We start from the raw sequence: 21660 nt of genomic DNA, 5'->3' as shown, positions 1-21660 counted from the left end.
AACAGAAACACATGATTGGCACTCCTGTTCATTTATTAATCACCAGGGAATGTCACATAAAAAGAGTTGACGTGTGCCAAAGTCAGGGATTAAAAGTGTTATTGTTGTTATTATGTTTTTGCCAAAACACCAGAACCACTGCAGGTGTCCCTAAGTTGCAGTACTTCAGCATCTAGCTAGCCCTACAGAGGAGGAGCGAGCATCAAGGGAGTGACATTTTTAAGTGTCAGGTCATTTCAAATGTAACGTTTCTTTCAGCTCTACAAACATCAGCAAACACACAAACTGTGTGCAGTTTGTCTCACAGTGTGTTGAAGCTAAAGTGCAGCTGCTGGATTTCACAGGGAGAGAAAAGAAAGAGCGCTAGCTTCACTCAGAGATGGAGAAAGACGAGAACGACAGGCAGACTAACTTATCACTCACAGGTCAGTGCAGGATAAACAGGTTAGTTTGCTGCACTGTGATGGGTTTAAAGTAAAGAACAGTGACTGCTGCACAGTGGCTGTGTTTCGTGGTCACAGTTAGCTCACAGCAGGGGTGGTTTTAGCCCATTTTTGGGGGTGCTGAATCAAAGCACCCCCACAGATTTCTTACTTTTTTTTTGACAATATTTGCTGTTTGTGTGACATTTTTGGGTAAATTTTTTGCATTGATGGTTAGGGATGGGTATCGAAAACCGGTTCTTGTTGAGAACCGGTTCCCACTGTTTCAATTCCTTGGAATCGTTTGCCATTTTTGCAAACGATTCCCTTATCGATTCCAGTCGCCCCGAATGACGTCACCACGTTGCGGAGCGTCATTTACCTGGCAGGAAACATGGTGCGTAAGCGGCTCAAACGCTCAAAACTTTGGTTATACTTTACGAGAACGGATGAAAACAGGGCAACTTGCAATACTTGCAAAGTAGATATTTCATTTAAGGGAGGAAACACTACGAATATGCAAAAGCATTTGCTCACAAAACACGCGATGACCTTAAATGAATGTCGTGTTTTAAATTCCGCTCCGGACTCGTGAATCTCAACCCAGCAGCAGCGGTAACGTTTGCACGTCCTCTCCCGTTAATGTGGCAGGTAAATAAACAACTAACAGTGCAGATTATGTTAGCGCGATCTGCCTTATTACAAAACCTGCCATTACTGTGCATTTAGGTGACCATGATGAGAGAGACAGACAGAGTCTGGCTCAGATGCTGGCAGTTCTCGCTGCAGTCTACCGTAGCGTCTCCTTTCAGGCCAGGATAGACGAATGTCACCGAGCAGTGACTCAGTTTGTGGTAAAAGGCTTGCACCCATTTGCCACAGCAGATGGTAAGTGAATGTGTTTAATTGTAGGCAGGGACATTACTGGATATTCTTGTGTAATTGCTACTGAATAATTTATGTTATACTTTGTTATTGCTACAGAAGAATATTTATTTTATTATTTTACATTTACAATTTTTTTTCCTGGGGACCCTGTGACACCCCATTGAAGAGCTGTAGGCTGTGGATCTCTTAAGATCTCACTGTTGGGTTTGTAAGGCCATGTTACTCCTAAATTTCTATCTTGTTCAAAGAGAAGATATAAAACAAAGTTCTAAGCTAATCGAACTTAATGTTCTCCTTTTTTTAAAAAAAGAATCGATAAGAGAATCGATAAAGAATCGAATTGTTAAACAGAATCGAAAATGGAATCGGAATCGTGAAAATCTTATCAATACCCATCCCTATTGATGGTGTTTAAACAGTTTTTCGGTGGTGTTGATGTACCAATTGCTTGTCTAATCTTTTGGATTTTTTCTGTGAAGAATTTGGCAAAGTCATTGCAGGCCATGGTCGAAGTTCAGCTGCCACTAACACAGGAGGGTTTGTTAGCCTGTCAACTGTAGAAAATAAGACCCGAGCGTTATGACTGTTTTTGGTGATGATGTCAGAGAAGTAGGACCTCCTTGCGCTCCTCAGTTATAAATTATAATTGTGAAGTTTTTCTTTATAGATGTCATAATGAACCTGGAGGTTTGTTTTTCTCCATCTGCGCTCAGCTTTCCTACACTCTCTTTTTTCATTTTTCACCAGTGTGGAGTTTTTCCATGGAGACTTCTTCCTTCCAGAGATAACCTTCACCTTAATGGGAGCAATTGTGTCCATTACATTTAACATGTTAGCATTGAAGCTATTGACGAGCTCATTGACTGACCCTCTGGACAGGTCAGGTGTTAATGGGAAGACCTGGTTAAAGATCTCACTACTGTGTTCAGTTAGACACCATTCTGTGATCACTGCTTTTGATATATTTGTGTGGGCTGAGATTTTACTTTCAAAGAAAACACAGTAATGATCAGACAGGCCCACATCAGACACAGTAACCTCTGAAATGCTCAGGCCCTTGGAGATCAGTAGGTCAAGAGTGTGTCCTCTATTATGTGTGGCCTCTGTTACATGCTGAGTGTTACTCAGGTCTTTAGTCCCTTTGTCCTGAGGGTTGTCCACATGGATGTTAAAATCCCCAACAATAATTACACAGTCGAAATCAACACAGATCACAGACAGCAGTTCACTGAGGTCATTCAAAAGTCTGTGCAGTATTTGGGAGGCCTGTAAACATTAAGAAACACAACTTTGGATGGGGCCTTCAGCTGTGAAGCCACATATTCAAAAGCCTGAAAACTTCCAGCAGACAGCTGCTTACATTAAAATGATTCATGGCCACATGTCTCCTTCTGTCACCTAAAAGTACAGAAATTTTAAAACCTTCTAGTAAACAGGGTCCCAGCTTCTCCTGGGAAAAGTCACCACTGCCATAATCCTCGCAGCCCGGCCCCTCCACACATCACACATCAGACTGTGGAGACAGAGCAATGTGACTTCGATTGCTCTGTTGAGGGCGGGGCTCGATGGCGAACCTTTGGCTGCTCTGGTGGGGGGTTTATGGGGGACAAAAAGGGATTGGGCCGGGGGGTAGATCTGAGCCCAGCATTGACCCGCTCCATCATCTCCTCAGTGAATTTCAGGTGTGGGGAGGAGGGAGAAAGGGAGGGGGAGGAGGGTGATGGCCTGTCAGGGGTTTGGGGGACTGGGGAAGGTCGTGGTCCCTGGTCCTGGTCGTTGGTGTTGTTGAGAGAGTTGGAGGAAACTCTGATGTCTCTCCTTTCTGAGGCTCTTCCCGGTGGGGGCAGATGGAGCTCCTCCTCAAGGTTTCTGCTGGGCTTTGTCTGTTCTTGCAGTACTGTTTGTTCCTCTTTGTGAGATAACTCCTCGTTTATCTCAGCCTTGGCACCAAGCACAGATGGATGACGTATAACAGGTGAACAGTTTCACCCCTGACTTGTTAAAATTAAATCCATTTGCTTTAAACAGATGCCTGCGTTCCCAAAAAATATTAAAGTTGTTGATAAAATGCACTGAGTGGTCAGTACATGCTGATATGAGCCATTTATTCAGTGCAAACAACCTGCTGAATCTCTCGTCTCCTCTTCTGACGGGCGGTACAGGTCCACTGATGAATACAGCTGCATTCAGAGAGTTTACAGTATTTAATAATCCAGTAAAGTCCCGTTTCAGAACCTCCAACTGTTGTTTGGACACATCGTTTGACCCTGTATGCAGAACAATGTTTGTCACAGTTGGATATTCATCTGCAATTTGAAGAATTCTCTCCTTCAGGTTGTTGACCATATCCTTAGGAAAGCAGAGGACTTTAGTGTTCTTACCGCACATCCTTTGTACGTCCTTTACGGCAGAGTCACCCACAATCAGAGTTTCAGGCCTAGCCTTTAGCTTTCCCTGTGGCCTTTTACTTTTCAACAGATTTTCAGACCTTACTTCGCTACTTTTAGATGGATGGTTGTCCGATAGAGATCCAGGGTCCTTTGATAGTGGAGCAAATCTGTTCTGCAGTTTCACATTCAGTTGTTTTGGAGGTTTGTTGTTAACCTTCCTATTCACGGTTGTCCAGTCCTGTTTCCTCTCGTATATAGGGGTAGAAGAGCTTCTCTGTCTCGTAGGAAGTGAAGGCCAGTTGGTTTCAGAGATTTCAGCTCGCTGTGCTCTGCCTGTGATACGTCCTCCCCCTTCCAGGAGACATGATTTATGTCTTGGTTTTGCACCAAGACAGTCCAGGGGGGGATTATCGCTTGAGGATTTATTATAATGCACAGAGTTTTTTTTCACAGCTCATCGCTATTGTTTTGAATCAAAGGCAAGGTCCATTTACCTCCACGTTTGCTTCTAAGCGATGAATTTTTGTCTCTAGTTCTGCAATCTTCTGCAGGAGGCTGTAGTAGTCATCTTTCACTGTCCTGTCGGTGGCGCTGTCACTTGGTGTTCGCTCGCTCTGTGGTATAGTATCGCTTCCTGTTCCTGCTCAAACACAGTGGTGTTTCTGAGTAGCTTATTTGCTTAGCAGTTTAATTAACAACTTTTAAATACATTCTTTTTTTTCACAGTATAATCTTCACGTGCTTCATCCGAAGCACACTTTCTGTGTACTCACTACCTAATTTATAGCCAAAGTATTCACTCACTGTCTCTGTACTGTTTCGCTAGCTTAGCTCGTAGCCGACCCGTTAGCACCATGGCTACTTCACCTGTCCCTTCTGCACTTTCTTGCTCATTGTGTCAGATGTTTAGTTACTCCTCGGCCTCCTTTAGCAGTAATGATATCTGTAACAAATGTAGCATATTTGCAGCTCTGGAGGCCAGGATTACTGATCTGGAGACTCGGCTTTGCACCCTTTTCTCACCCTTAGCTAGCCAGGCCCCTGTAGCTGGTGCAGCCGAAGATAGCGTAGGCCCCGCTAGCTGTTCCCCGGCAAATCCCAAACAGCTGCGGAAAGAAGGCGGCTGGGTAACGGTGAGGAGGAAGCATAGTCCTAAACAGAAGCCCCAGGTACACCACCAACCCGTTCATGTGTCTAACCGTTTTTCCCCACTCGGTGACACACCCGCTGGGGGTCAAACTCTGGTAATTGGTGATTCTGTTCTCAGACATGTGAAGCTAGAGACACCGGCAACCATAGTCAATTGTCTTCCAGGGGCTAGAGCAGGCGACATTGAAGGAAATTTAAAACTGCTGGCTAAGGGTAAACGTAAATTCAGTAAAATCATAATTCACGTCGGCAGTAATGACACCCGGTTACGCCAATCGGAGGTCACTAAAATCAATATTGAATCGGTGTGCAACTTTGCCAAAACAATGTCGGACTCTGTAGTTTTCTCTGGTCCCCTCCCCAATCAGACCACGAGTGACATGTTTAGCCGCATGTTCTCCTTAAATTGCTGGCTGTCTGAGTGGTGTCCCAGAAATGATGTGGGCTTCATAGATAATTGGCAAACCTTCTGGAGGAAACCTGGTCTTGTTAGGAGAGACGGCATCCATCCCACTTTGGATGGAGCAGCTCTCATTTCTAGAAATATCGACAAATTTATTAAACCCCTCAAAACATGACTATCCAGAGTTGGGACCAGGAAGCAGAGTTGCAGTCTTACACGCCTCTCTGCAGCTTCTCTCCTCCTGCTACCCCCCCAAAAACCCATCTCCATAGAGACTGTGTCTGCTTCCAAAAAGACAAAAAACAAACTAAAAACCAGCAACAAACAACTTAAACATTTACAAAGAAAGAACAATACAGTATCCACATCTGAACCAAAGAGTAAAACAGTGAAATGTGGATTATTAAATATTAGGTCTCTCTCCTCCAAGTCTCTGTTAGTACATGACTTAATAATTGATCAACAAATTGATTTACTCTGCCTTACAGAAACCTGGTTGCAGCAGGATGATTATGTTAGTTTAAATGAATCAACACCCCCGAGTCATTCTAACTACCAGAAATCTCGAAGCACAGGTCGAGGGGGCGGTTTGGCAGCAATTTTTCACACCAGTCTATTAATTAATGAAAGACCAAGACAGACTTTTAATTCATTTGAAAGCCTGATGCTTAACATTGTCCACCCCAGCTGTGAAACTCAGAAACCAGTCTTACTTGTTATCATCTATCGTCCACCTGGGCCTTACACAGAGTTTCTGTCTGATTTCTCAGACTTTATATCTAATTTAGTTCTGAGCTCAGATAAAATAATTATTGTGGGTGATTTTAACATCCATGTTGATGCTAAAAATGACAGCCTCAACATGGCATTTAATCTGTTGTTAGACTCAATTGGTTTCTCTCAAAATGTAAAAGAACCCACCCACCACTTTAATCACACTCTAGATCTTGTTTTAACATATGGCATAGAAACTGAACATTTAACAGTGTTTCCTGAAAACCCTCTCCTGTCTGATCATTTCTTGATAACATTTACATTTACAATAATTGATTACGCAGCAGTGGAGAGTGGACTTTATCAAAGTAGATGTCTTTCTGAAAGCGCTGTAACTAAGTTTAAGAATATAATCCAGCCACTGTTATCATCGTCAATGCCCTGTACCAACACAGAGCAGAGCAGCTATCTGAACGCTACCCCAACAGAGGTCGATTATCTTGTTAATAATTTCACCTCCTCACTACGTACGACTCTGGATACTGTAGCTCCGGTGAAAACTAAGGTCTCTAATCAGAAGTACCTGACCCCGTGGTATAATTCTCAAACACGTACCCTAAAGCAGATGACTCGTAATCTGGAGAGGAAATGGCGTGTCACAAATTTAGAGGATCATCATTTAGCCTGGAGAAATAGTTTGTTGCTTTATAAGAAAGCCCTCCGCAAAGCCAGAACAGCTTACTACTCATCACTGATTGAAGAAAATAAGAACAACCCCAGGTTTCTCTTCAGCACTGTAGCCAGGCTGACAAAAAGTCAGAGCTCTTTTGAGCCAACCATCCCTTTAACGTTAACTAGTGATGACTTCATGAACTTCTTCACAAATAAAATTTTTATCATTAGAGAAAAAATTACCAATAATCATCCCACAGATGTAATATTATCTACAGCTACTCTTAGTACCATTGATGTTAAGTTAGACTCTTTTTCTCCAATCGATCTTTCTGAGTTAACTTCAATAATTACTTCCTCCAAACCATCAACGTGTCTTTTAGACCCCATTCCTACAAAACTGCTCAAAGAAGTCCTGCCATTGATTAATTCTTTGATCTTATATATGATCAACCTATCTCTAATAATCGGCTATGTACCACAGGCCTTCAAGGTGGCTGCAGTTAAACCTTTACTCAAAAAGCCATCTCTAGACCCAGCAGTCTTAGCCAATTATAGGCCAATCTCCAACCTTCCTTTCATATCAAAAATCCTTGAAAGAGTAGTTGTCAAACAGCTAACAGATCATCTGCAGAGGAATGGTTTATTTGAAGAGTTTCAGTCAGGTTTCAGAGTTCATCACAGCACAGAAACAGCTTTAGTGAAGGTTACAAATGATCTTCTTATGGCCTCTGACTGTGGACTCATCTCTGTGCTTGTCCTTCTTGACCTTAGTGCAGCATTCGATACTGTTGACCATAATATCCTATTAGAGCGATTAGAACATGCTGTAGGTATTACAGGTATTGCACTGCAGTGGTTTGTATCATATCTATCTAATAGACTCCAATTTGTGCATGTAAATGGAGAGTCCTCTTCACACACTGAGGTTAATTATGGAGTTCCACAGGGTTCAGTGCTAGGACCAATTCTGTTTACATTATACATGCTTCCCCTAGGCAGCATCATTAGAAGACATAGCATACATTTTCACTGCTATGCAGATGACACCCAGCTCTATCTGTCCATGAAGCCAGATAACACACACCAATTAGTTAAACTGCAGGAATGTCTTAAAGACATAAAGACTTGGATGGCCACTAACTTTCTGCTTCTTAACTCAGATCAAACTGAGGTCATTGTACTCGGCGCTGAAAAGCTTAGAAATATGGTATCTAACCAGATTCTTACTCTGGATGGCATTACCTTGGCCTCCAGTAACACTGTGAGGAACCTTGGAGTCATTTTTGACCAGGACATGTCCTTCAACGCACATATTAAACAAATATGTAAGACTGCGTTCTTCCATTTGCGCAACATCTCTAAAATTAGAAATATCCTGTCTCAGAGTGACGCTGAAAAACTAGTTCATGCATTTATTACTTCCAGGCTGGACTACTGCAATTCATTATTATCAGGATGTCCAAAAAACTCACTGAAAAGCCTTCAGTTAATCCAAAATGCTGCAGCAAGAGTACTGACAGGGACTAGAAAGAGAGAGCATATTTCTCCTGTTTTGGCTTCCCTTCATTGGCTTCCTGTTAAATCCAGAATTGAATTCAAAATCCTGCTCCTCACATACAAGGTCTTAAATAATCAGGCCCCATCTTATCTTAATGACCTTGTAGTACCATATCACCCTATTAGAGCACTTCGCTCTCGCTCTGCAGGCCTACTTGTTGTTCCTAGAGTATTTAAAAGTAGAATGGGAGGCAGAGCCTTCAGTTTTCAGGCCCCTCTTCTGTGGAACCAGCTTCCAGTTTGGTTTCGGGAGACAGACACTATCTCTACTTTTAAGATTAGGCTTAAAACTTTCCTTTTTGCTAAAGCATATAGTTAGGGCTGGACCAGGTGACCCTGAATCCTCCCTTAGTTATGCTGCAATAGATGTAGGCTGCCGGGGGATTCCCATGATGCATTGAGTTTTTCCTTTCCAGTCACCTTTCTCACTCTCTATGTGTTAATAGACCTCTCTGTATTGAATCGTATCTGTTATTAATCTCTGTCTCTCTTCCACAGCATGTCTTTATCCTGTCTTCCTTCTCTCACCCCAACCGGTCGCAGCAGATGGCCGCCCCTCCCTGAGCCTGGTTCTGCCGGAGGTTTCTTCCTGTTAAAAGGGAGTTTTTCCTTCCCACTGTCACCAAAGTGCTTGCTCATAGGGGGTCATATGATTGTTGGGCTTTTCTCTGTATCTATGAAGCGCCTTGAGGCGACATTTGTTGTGATTTGGCGCTATATAAATAAAATTGAATTGAATTGAAATTGAATTGAATTGAATTGAATTGAATCTGTGGAGAGGGAAGGCATCTTGTTGCTAGTTAGCCTAGCAGTTAGCACCTTTCCAGGCTATTGAGGCTTTTTGGTGCCCAGATGCTGTAATCAGGCTTCAGCTGTGTGTAGGCCACAGACACATGGAGCGCTGAAGATACGGTAACAATAAAAATGTTGCTGTTTCTGTTAAGAACACTTTAGTCCTAATGATCTATAAGTGTCCAGAAGGTATGGCAGGTAAGCTCATACGGAAAAAAGGGAAAAATCAGCATAAAAATCAATAAAAATCAATAAAAGAAGCAAAGCTTTTAAAGAGCAAAGACAGGAAGCGTCCACACTCACAAAAGGGGGAGGAGTAAAAAAATATTTAAAAATATATAGTTAGGGATGGACCAGGTGACCCTGAATCCTCCCTTAGTTATGCTGCAATAGACGTAGGCTGCCGGGGGATTCCCATGATGCATTGAGTTTTTCCTTTCCAGTCACCTTTCTCACTCACTATGTATTAACAGACCTCTCTGCATTGAATCATATCTGTTATTAATCTCTGTCTCTCTTCCACAGCATGTCTTTTATCCTGTCTTCCTTCTCTCACCCCAACCGGTCGCAGCAGATGGCCGCCCCTCCCTGAGCCTGGTTCTGCTGGAGGTTTCTTCCTGTTAAAAGGGAGTTTTTCCTTCCCACTGTCGCCAAAGTGCTGCTCATAGGGGGTCATATGATTGTTGGGGTTTTCTCTGTATGTATTATTGTACGATCTACTGTACAATATAAAGCGCCTTGAGGCGACTGTTGTTGTGATTTGTTGCTATATAAATAAAATTGAAATTGATTCTTTTCCCCACATTGAACCATTACAACCAGTTTAGTTTCCCCCACCTGCTGAATCCACTTTAACCCCTGTGCACATTTCCCCATTGAGACACAAAGTTACCCTCTGTGTAGGCAACAGAACATTTCCTTCTTTTTCTTCAGATTCAGAGTATAATTAGTTTTTTTCTTAAAAGTTTATATTCCCATCTACTGATATTATGTTAATATTATGTTAATACAGCATAAGGTTCAGCAAAAATAGAAACATCCTCCAAGGAGTTATTTTGACTTTCTTGCATTGAGTATATTTCAGAGCCTGTACTTTTTTACTTTTACTTGAGTACAAAACTGGACTGGAGTAATACTGGAGTATTTTTTAACAGTAGCATTTGTACTTCTACTTAAGTACAGAATGTCGGTACTTTTGCCAACGCTGCCGTCACAGCAAGTAAGAAATAAATGATAAATGTGTTCTGAGCGTCATAATTCTCCGACATCCCAACCACGCAGGGGCTCAGCTTTCCTCCGTCCAAGCACATGGATCCTTTATCAGGCACATATTTTAAAAAGCTTTGAAACGTAGCCTTTCTTCCCCTGGAGGATGTTGCAGGATTTTGTTTTTACTTTTGTGTTTTTGTTTGTTTGTTTGAAAAAACCTTATTAGTATGTTAGAAACCACTTTGCCACCCTGCTGGTTCAGTTGGGTGTAGTTTATGTGGTAGATAAATTTGATAGATTTGAAATGGGAATGATGAGTAAACACTCCCCCTGAGCCAGGAGATGGTGCTGGGGCGGTGGAGGCAGCGAAGCAAGGCAGCAGCGGCGCTAAGGTGGCGCCTGTGGAGCAGGATCCCTGTCTGTCACAGTACCTTTGAGCAAGATGTTGAAATGTGTGTGAAATATACCAACAGCTGTAAGGACTTGTTCTCTTGTAAGTGTCCTGTGTAGTAAACACTGCTCCCTTACAGTTGGCCACGTTCACATCATCACATCTCTTCTTTAAAACTTTTTCCAGCTCTTCCTGCATATTTATTAAGCATCACTAAGCTGAGAAGCTTTGTGCGCTGTGCCCACTAACTTTGAGAGATGTCTTAAAACAAAACCTACGATTTCCCCGCACAACATTGTAATTTAGTGGTGATTTGCTGAAAAGAGACTCCTCGTAGGTGGCTTTTTTTTCTTCGTTTGACCTTAATCGTGACACAGTGGGAAATAATATATAGATTACAGGAAGGACATGTAGACCCACTGCATCCACTCATCTGCATCAGCTAAATCACGCCACTTCCTCTCAACCTTTGTTTGTTTAATTCTGTTCGCGACATCCATCCCACGCAGCACAACATCAGACTGATCAATCGCCACGCTCCCTCACACTGCTGCCATTGTCAGCACCCTCCCGAGTCGAGGAACACACTGGCAGGCTCTGTTTGCATCCTTTCTCCGGGCTTTGAGCAGACTATATAGCCCTCTCTTTGTTTGCCCCACCCATATTGATGGAATCTGAAAGTAAGCAGATTTGCAACGGATATTAACAGTAGGCCTGCAGAACAATAGTGCAGAGAAGCGTGGCACAAGGTTGAGAACAAATGTGCCCTTTATGCCGAGTGGGGGCCGTGTTCGGAGACAGGAGGGGAGGAGATGCATGAGGAGGGGTGTCTTCTCACACTGCAGATGGGAATGAGAATATCTACACACACACCATGAGTTTGTAGTGATGGTCAGACTCACTGAAGGCATGACAACCATATACACACAGACACAAGCAGCTGGGGAGTCTGTGCTGTACGTCTCTATCTTCAGCTTCCCCTCCTCACTGCCAATAAGGGCGCCTTTACACGTCCCTCGATGGCTCCATCCCTCTGACAGCGTCGCGGGGGGCATTATTGGTTAAAGCTGCAGGGAGTCTTTTCACACACATGCTATGATTCTAGTCTGCAGCACGGCACCTCCGCAGGGTCAAAGGAAAGTTGCGCTGACATGTTTTTATGTCTTTGTTTCCCATGCAGCAGCAGAGGGTTCAGTCAGAATTTCATTTTGAGTTTGAATGCAACTTTATCTGTAATGTAGGTAAAAAACTGAGCCTAAAAACATTTAATGGACATGTTTGCTGTGTTTTGTTGCTCCACAGACACCAATCTGCAGATTCCACACTAAACAATATTTAGGTAGCTGAAAATATATTCTGCATACTGTCTTTGGTATTTATTATGTAGTACGACGGTGAATTTGCAACTGTTTATTAAAATGTTTCACTATGAACACATTCATATGTATGCCTGAATCCAATTCAATGTGTTATTAATTTACAGTATGTAGGAATAATGAAAAAATCTGCTAAATCAGTTAAAAGAAGGATTATAAGAAGTCATTTTCATTGCCACACAGATGATACCAAGCTTTACCCGTCCATCAAGCCAAACAAATGAGTTTAACTCCAGAAGTGTTAAAGACATACCTGGATGACATCTAATCATTCTACATTCAGAAAAAAAATTAAGGTTCCTGTTCTTGATGCTAAAAATCTGAGAAATACAGTGCTAACCTTGGCCTCCAGTACTCCCTGTACAAAAGCTACTAAAACTGCCTGAAAAGCCATCGGTTGATTCAAAATGCTGCAGCAAGAGTACTGACGGGACTAGAAAGACACAGCATATTTCTCCCATATTGGCTGCTCTTCGTTGGCTTCGTTTTAAATCCAGAATCAAATTTAAAATGCTTCTCTTCACATATAATTTCTTATCTTGAAGACTTCTGAGGTCTGGACTGTGCAGGCCAGTCGAGTTCTTCGCACATCCATGTCTTTATGGACAAACTGTTCCCACAATGTTTGTTAGGAGGTGGTGGGTAGGTGTATTGTTGTTCTTGGGTTTTGTTTCCCTTCTTGGCACAGGTAGGCGGGGCGGGGCTTGATGGCATTCCGGCACACCTGCGGCGCATCGGACGTTATCAGTGGGCGCTTTTATGGAGCTGAATCTCGGACATCTGGTGTCGGAGTATTGTCGTTTTCACAAGTGGTAACGTGTTGGTGCAAGCTGAATCTGTTGATTCCACGCGATTGAGCTGCATGTTTTTAGGATCCATCACCTGCCTGCTTCTCCTTTGTTCTAGCCTGTCCCGCTGCCTGCTCGCCTGCCTAGTTTTCTGTGTGTTGGCTTCTTTGGATCCGTGACGGAGAGTTACTTCGTACCAGGCTGTGACCACCGCTACAGCTGTATTTCTGTGTTGCAAGTAAGCTCTCCAACTCTCCTCGTCCACTTTTAGTTTAACTCTCGGCTATCGACGTACTCCGTAACTTTGTTTGTCCCTCGTTTTCAGGTAGTTCCGGTGCGTCATCTGTCCGCCCACATACCTCGGCTTCGTCTCATCCTTTCAGCTCTGCTCTCCTTGCACATTTTACCTGTCACTGTATATAGCCCCTTCCCTTGTAAATATTCCCCCATCATTGTATATAAATCTGCATCACTACTATCCTGTGCCCGTGTGTGTTTCTGCCACTAAATCCATCCGGGTAAAGTCCCCTAACAATTTTGGGAGAATGAAATAGTCCAAAATGTCTTGTTAAGCTGAAGCTTTAAGAGTTCCTTTCACTGGAACTAAGGGCCTGACTCCTGAAAAACAGCCCCACGCAATAATCCCCCCTCCACCAGACTTTACTCTTAGCACAGTACAGTAAGTACTGTTCTTCTGGCAACCACCAAACCCAGACTCATCCATCGGATCGCAGACAAAGAGGCGCAGTTCTTGAGCTAATCTGAAGGCCAGATGAAATTAGTTGTGACGAATTTCACTGCTGGGCTTGTTCCGCAGGTAGCATCTTATCACAGTACCACTGGATTCACTGAGCTCCTGCGAGAGCCCCATTCTTTCACAAATATTTAAAGAAGCAGTCTGCATGCTTGGGTGTTTGATTTTATACACCTGTGCGCACAGAAATGACTATAACACCTCTGTTCAATGATTTGGACGGCTGATGAAGACAATACAGTGTTAGGGCTGAATCAGGTGGTCCTGACGTTTCTTCCCAGGCTGCTGGGGGCTTCCCATGATGAAGTGTTTCTTCTTCACTCACCTCTTTTCACTCTCTATATGTTTATACAACACTGCCTTTTATGCCTTTTGTCCTTTCTTCCTCCCCTCACCCCCAACCAGTCGCAGCAGATGGCCCCACCCCTCCATGAGCCTGGTTCTGCCGGAGGCGTTTTCCTGTTAAGACAGACATTTTACCTTTCCACTGTTTCCAAGAGCTTGCTCAAAGGGGTCATCTGAGGGTCATCTATAGGGTTACAATTTAAACCACCTTGAGGCGACTGTTGTTGTGACTTTGCACTAAAACTGAACTGAATACTTTAGTTTCCATAAAAATCATTCTGTTTAATTTTTGGTGCTTATCTGCTTAAATGTAATGTAAATAAGGGAGGAGGCCACACCTGAACTTATTGACCAGTCAACTGATGCGTTACTGTAGGGTCTGCCTTGAGGCGACTGTTGTTGTGATTTAGCACTGTATAAATAAAACGAATAGTTATGTCTATAGCTTCTGTTCCCTGAAGGAGAGGAACGAGGTACAACACATAAGTATGGGATATCACGCCCTCGCGTGTCCTGGCTGAAGAAACCTTTATTCACGCCTTTAAGGCAAATGGCGTGTGATGACAGGCACATGGCCCCGCCTGCACATATAGCCGCTGTCATCACAGTCATCCCTCAGTTCGATAGCCGCTCTTCACCGAGCCAAACTGCTCAGTGGGGCCACCTTGTGTTGTACCTCGTTCCTCTCCTTCAGGGAACAGAAGTTATAGACATAACTATTCGTTCCCTTTCAGTTGATTCCCTCGGTACAACACATAAATATGGGACATATATACACGCCCCGCAGAGCAACCACTGAACTGGAATCAGACCACCACATCCTTAGTGAGCGGTAGACCCAGCAGAAAGGACAGTATGAGCCACCGATGGGGCTGTAACGTCCAATCAATAAAACCGCACAAAAGTGTGCGGTGATGCCCAACTAGCTGCCGCACAAATATCAGCTACAGGCACCCCTTTAAAAAGAGCCCATGAGGTTGCCATTCCCATGGTGGAATGAGCTCTCACCCCCAACCAAGACCTTTGGTGCTGTACGCCAGTGAGAAATTCCATATCCACAGACTCAATGGGTTCAAACGGGGGCTACAAAGGGCCCCCAGCACCAAAGACAAGTCCCATGCAGGGACACTGGACTTAAGCACAGGTCTCAGCTGGCAAACTCCTTTCAGAAAACGTATGGCGAGGGGATGTGCACCTGGTGTCACCCCGTCAAAGCCAATATGACAAGCAGATATAGCTGCTAAATAAACCTTAATTGTCGAAAATGAAAGGCCCTTATCCAGCAGCTCCTGCAGGAATGTCAAAACATCCACAATAGAGCACTGAAATGGGAGAGTGTGGCGGTCCTGTCACCACTGCTCGAAGGCTCGCCATTTGTAAGCGTACAAGCCTCTAGTGGATGAGACCCTAGTGTTCTGAATTGTCGCTATCACACTAGGTGGCAGACCCTTAGCAATCAAGTTTAGCCTCTCAGCAGGTAAGCATGAAGGTGGCACAGATCTGGGCGCGGATGAAACACTTCTCCTCCCGCCTGAGAGAGGAGATCCCTGCGGAGAGGAAGCTGCCAAGGACTTGCTGCTAGCAGGCTGATTATCTCTGTATACCACGACTTTGTGGGCCACCAAGGAGCCACTAGAATCAGAGAGAGGGACTACCGACGCACTCTCTCTAGGACTCTGACCTCATTAAGAAGTGTTGCCAGCGGGCTGTCATCAGGAACCAGCGATCCGAGCTCCGCCAGGCACATTGCCTGGTATGTCTGGAGCATGGTGAGGGAGCTCATGGCGCGAGCAGTGCCTGTCTGCTTGCTGCGAAGCAGAGAATCTGCAGTGCTTGGACAGCAGAGTTGCAGGGCTGCCAACACCAATGGTTACAGGACGGGGCCAGATAAGCAGCCAGAGACAGCTCCATAAGGGGTGGGTTAGCTAAGCCAGCCCCCTCGGCGCCATCCAATTCCATGTACTGTCCATAGCCGGGCACAGTGACGCGGGTAGAAAGAGGTTTGTCCCATGATGCTGTTAGCACGCAGACAAAGTCTGGGAACATGGGAAGGCAGTTTTTGGCTGCTGCGGGCGGAAAAAGCCAGTGAACCGCTACGGCTTCTGAGCTGGCGGAGGAGAGGGCCAGTCCACCGGCTCGTCATCGGCTAACCCGTCAACATATTCCATTTGGTCAGCCCAGCTAATTGCGGGGACATCGACTGGACAATCCTTGTCTTCGGACTCGGATGAAGCCAGGGCTCCAGACTCGGAAAGGAGAGGGTCATACCGTGGGACAGCTGAGCGTCCTAGCACTTTTTCCACAAACATCACCCGTCTTTCCAGGGTCGAGCGCAAGAGCAGGCGACAAAACGCAGAAGCTTTGGGCTCCGTCAACGCTCTCCTAGCGTGTACGATCCCCAGGCAGACAGGACAGGCATCGTGCTGGTCACTGTCATGCAAAGAGAAACCGCACCCCTGAGGACAGGAGCGAACAGAAGATTTCTGCTTTGCTCGCTTCAGTTTGGAGTCCATTACAAAACACAAAGCAAAATGCTGCACAGGAAAACTCGAAATTAGCGCTCCACAGGCAGCCTATGCACCAACTGCGCGGTGGAGGCTAACACCAACAGGGGCAGTTAAGCTAAGTCCAAGTCAGCAGACAATGGAGCTAACTAGCAGCAGCTAGCTAGCCCAACTCAGCAGAGGTGTTCTCAGCGAGGTGAAGCATAAAGTATGCCGATTCTGATTCTGAAAATATCTGAATATATCTTGATTACATCATTTAAAATCTACTGTGGTGTTGTACAGAGGCTATATACACAGCTGCAGCTGCCATAAGACATAAATAAGACTGCCTATGTTATGTAATGTTTCCAGGACAATAACTGAGAGATTACTGTGTATACTGTAACCCAGATTATCAGTAAAATGACAGAAAAGTTGACCAACCTGGGACAATAGCTATATGTTTACCGTGCATCTTTGCTTTGTACCATTCCATAATTTAATAACAGCTAAATCAGCACAGTTTGATATTATATTATATTTGCATTATATTTGCATCATGTTATTTGGCAGGCTAACCATTTCACATGAGAATCAAACAAATCAAAATTCGGCCACTCCAAACAAAAGGAACAGGTTCAATTCAATTCAATTTCAATTCAATTTTATTTATATAGCGCCAAATCACAACAAATGTCGCCTCAAGGCGCTTCATAGATACAGAGAAAAGCCCAACAATCATATGACCCCCTATGAGCAAGCACTTTGGCGACAGTGGGAAGGAAAAACTCCCTTTTAACAGGAAGAAACCTCCGGCAGAACCAGGCTCAGGGAGGGGCGGCCATCTGCTGCGACCGGTTGGGGTGAGAGAAGGAAGACAGGATAAAAGACATGCTGTGGAAGAGAGACAGAGATTAATAACAGACATGATTCAACACAGAGAGGTCTGTTAACACATAGTGAGTGAGAAAGGTGACTGGAAAGGAAAAACTCAATGCATCATGGGAATCCCCCGGCAGCCTACATCTATTGCAGCATAACTAAGGGAGGATTCAGGGTCACCTGGTCCAGCCCTAACTATATGCTTTAGCAAAAAGGAAAGTTTGAAGCCTAATCTTAAAAGTAGAGATAGTGTCTGTCTCCCGAATCCAAACTGGAAGCTGGTTCCACAGAAGAGGGGCCTGAAAACTGAAGGCTCTCCCTCCCATTCTACTTTTAAATACTCTAGGAACAACAAGTAGGCTTGCAGAGTGGGAGCGAAGTGCTCTAATAGGGTAATATGGTACTACAAGGTCATTAAGATAAGATGGGGCCTGATTATTTAAGACCTTGTATGTGAGGAGCAGGATTTTGAATTCAATTCTGGATTTAACAGGAAGCCAATGAAGGGAAGCCAAAACAGGAGAAATATGCTCTCTCTTTCTAGTCCCTGTCAGTACTCTTGCTGCAGCATTTTGGATTAACTGAAGGCTTTTCAGTGAGTTTTTTGGACATCCTGATAATAATGAATTGCAGTAGTCCAGCCTGGAAGTAATAAATGCATGAACTAGTTTTTCAGCGTCACTCTGAGACAGGATATTTCTAATTTTAGAGATGTTGCGCAAATGGAAGAACGCAGTCTTACATATTTGTTTAATATGTGCGTTGAAGGACATGTCCTGGTCAAAAATGACTCCAAGGTTCCTCACAGTGTTACTGGAGGCCAAGGTAATGCCATCCAGAGTAAGAATCTGGTTAGATACCATATTTCTAAGCTTTTCAGCGCCGAGTACAATGACCTCAGTTTTATCTGAGTTAAGAAGCAGAAAGTTAGTGGCCATCCAGGTCTTTATGTCTTTAAGACATTCCTGCAGTTTAACTAATTGGTGTGTGTTATCTGGCTTTATGGACAGACAGAGCTGGGTGTCAACTGCATAGCAGTGAAAATGTATGCTATGTCTTCTAATGATGCTGCCTAGGGGAAGCATGTATAATGTAAACAGAATTGGTCCTAGCACTGAACCCTGTGGAACTCCATAATTAACCTCAGTGTGTGAAGAGGACTCTCCATTTACAGGCACAAATTGGAGTCTATTAGATAGATATGATACAAACCACTGCAGTGCAATACCTGTAATACCTACAGCATGTTCTAATCGCTCTAACAGGATATTATGGTCAACAGTATCGAATGCTGCACTAAGGTCAAGAAGGACAAGCACAGAGATGAGTCCACTGTCAGAGGCCATAAGAAGATCATTTGTAACCTTCACTAAAGCTGTTTCTGTGCTGTGATGAACTCTGAAACCTGACTGAAACTCTTCAAATAAACCATTCCTCTGCAGATGATCTGCTAGCTGTTTGACAACTACTCTTTCAAGGCTTTTTGATATGAAAGGAAGGTTGGAGATTGGCCTATAATTAGCTAAGACTGCTGGGTCTAGAGATGGCTTTTTGAGTAAAGGTTTAACTGCAGCCACCTTGAAGGCCTGTGGTACATAGCCGATTATTAGAGATAGGTTGATCATATATAAGATCGAAGAATTAATCAATGGCAGGACTTCTTTGAGCAGTTTTGTAGGAATGGGGTCTAAAAGACACGTTGATGGTTTGGAGGAAGTAATTATTGAAGTTAACTCAGAAAGATCGATTGGAGAAAAAGAGTCTAACTTAACATCAATGGTACTAAGAGTAGCTGTAGATAATATTACATCTGTGGGATGATTATTGGTAATTTTTTCTCTAATGATAAAAATTTTATTTGTGAAGAAGTTCATGAAGTCATCACTAGTTAACGTTAAAGGGATGGTTGGCTCAAAAGAGCTCTGACTTTTTGTCAGCCTGGCTACAGTGCTGAAGAGAAACCTGGGGGCTTATTTTCTTCAATCAGTGATGAGTAGTAAGCTGTTCTGGCTTTGCGGAGGGCTTTCTTATAAAGCAACAAACTATTTCTCCAGGCTAAATGATGATCCTCTAAATTTGTGACACGCCATTTCCTCTCCAGATTACGAGTCATCTGCTTTAGGGTACGTGTTTGAGAATTATACCACAGGGTCAGGTACTTCTGATTAGAGACCTTAGTTTTCACCGGAGCTACAGTATCCAGAGTCGTACGTAGTGAGGAGGTGAAATTATTAACAAGATAATCGACCTCTGTTGTGGTAGCGTTCAGATAGCTGCTCTGCTCTGTGTTGGTACAGGGCATTGACGATGATAACAGTGGCTGGATTATATTCTTAAACTTAGTTACAGCGCTTTCAGAAAGACATCTACTTTGATAAAGTCCACTCTCCACTGCTGCGTAATCAATTATTGTAAATGTAAATGTTATCAAGAAATGATCAGACAGGAGAGGGTTTTCAGGAAACACTGTTAAATGTTCAGTTTCTATGCCATATGTTAAAACAAGATCTAGAGTGTGATTAAAGTGGTGGGTGGGTTCTTTTACATTTTGAGAGAAACCAATTGAGTCTAACAACAGATTAAATGCCATGTTGAGGCTGTCATTTTTAGCATCAACATGGATGTTAAAATCACCCACAATAATTATTTTATCTGAGCTCAGAACTAAATTAGATATAAAGTCTGAGAAATCAGACAGAAACTCTGTGTAAGGCCCAGGTGGACGATAGATGATAACAAGTAAGACTGGTTTCTGAGTTTCACAGCTGGGGTGGACAATGTTAAGCATCAGGCTTTCAAATGAATTAAAAGTCTGTCTTGGTCTTTCATTAATTAATAGACTGGTGTGAAAAATTGCTGCCAAACCGCCCCCTCGACCTGTGCTTCGAGATTTCTGGTAGTTAGAATGACTCGGGGGTGTTGATTCATTTAAACTAACATAATCATCCTGCTGCAACCAGGTTTCTGTGAGGCAGAGTAAATCAATTTGTTGATCAATTATTAAGTCATGTACTAACAGAGACTTGGAGGAGAGAGACCTAATATTTAATAATCCACATTTCACTGTTTTACTCTTTGGTTCAGATGTGGATACTGTATTGTTCTTTCTTTGTAAATGTTTAAGTTGTTTGTTGCTGGTTTTTAGTTTGTTTTTTGTCTTTTTGGAAGCAGACACAGTCTCTATGGAGATGGGTTTTTGGGGGGGTAGCAGGAGGAGAGAAGCTGCAGAGAGGCGTGTAAGACTGCAACTCTGCTTCCTGGTCCCAACTCTGGATAGTCATGTTTTGAGGGGTTTAATAAATTTGTCGATATTTCTAGAAATGAGAGCTGCTCCATCCAAAGTGGGATGGATGCCATCTCTCCTAACAAGACCAGGTTTCCTCCAGAAGGTTTTCCAATTATCTATGAAGCCCACATCATTTCTGGGACACCACTCAGACAGCCAGCAATTTAAGGAGAACATGCGGCTAAACATGTCACTCCTGGTCTGATTGGGGAGGGGACCAGAGAAAACTACAGAGTCCGACATTGTTTTGGCAAAGTTACACACCGATTCAAAACAGGTGAAAATCCGCGGCAGGGAATTAAAAAGAACGGACTTCAGTGTGAACGACCAGTTCTCCAAAGAGATCCTGGAACGACGCAGGGTCCTCTTCCCAATCCGACGCGGCTTCATCCAGAAGGGCTCCCGCGCTGTCATTGCTGTGGACCGGCTGTACGTGGATGGACAGCTTCACCGTGACCCCGGCATCACTCCGTGGCTGTATTAACTTCACACCAGATAAGAATCTGCTACACCCTTTCCCTATCCACTCACACTAACTTGCATTAACATCTGTTTAACTTACCAGTATCAAATCGCATCTTAAGTGTAATATCATAGCAGAATTAACACCATCACTCTCCGTCAATGGTTTAATTGGAATGTTTCCGGGGGTTTTTTTCTTTTCGTTTTTATCCCCCCTCTTTTTCCCCCTCTTGTTTTTATGCTGCTCACCCTTGTCCTTGGTTTCTTTCTTTTTTTATTTTCTTTCACTGCTTCTATCACCTGTTTCCACACTCATCTACAAACAACATCCTTTATTTCGACACATACGTATAGCATGATCATGTGCAATCATGCACGATCACGCACAATCATGCGCTCAACGGCAGCACATTTACATCAGTCAGACAGCGCACAGAGACCTATAGGATACACACACTAAAGCCAGGCATACTCATATTAGTAAATATGCACACACATAGTCAAACTCAGGGAGCATCTCGCCACACATTTCTTCTCTCTCTCCTTCTCTTTATTTACGAACAAGTGATGTATTCTCTCCACCTGTCTAAGCAACACACACAGCGTACACCCCTAGTTACACACAGACATCTATGGGCGCACTAAGGTTTGTTACATGGAATATAAATGGCTGGAGCTGGCTCCAGAGAAA

The 21660-nt window shown here is 43.6% G+C and overlaps 1 pseudogene; it reads right to left on the bottom strand.

Annotated features, from left to right (window-relative positions):
- Positions 1-2818: 2818 nt before the first annotated feature.
- On the bottom strand, positions 2819-15636 carry LOC148106460 (uncharacterized; annotated as a pseudogene).
- Positions 15637-21660: the final 6024 nt, after the last annotated feature.

This window comes from Neolamprologus brichardi, chromosome 1, assembly GCF_056152115.1.
Source record: "Neolamprologus brichardi isolate AB-2024 chromosome 1, ASM5615211v1, whole genome shotgun sequence".
Taxonomy (NCBI): Eukaryota; Metazoa; Chordata; class Actinopteri; order Cichliformes; family Cichlidae; genus Neolamprologus; species Neolamprologus brichardi.
This window is presented reverse-complemented; position numbering and strand designations above follow the sequence as displayed.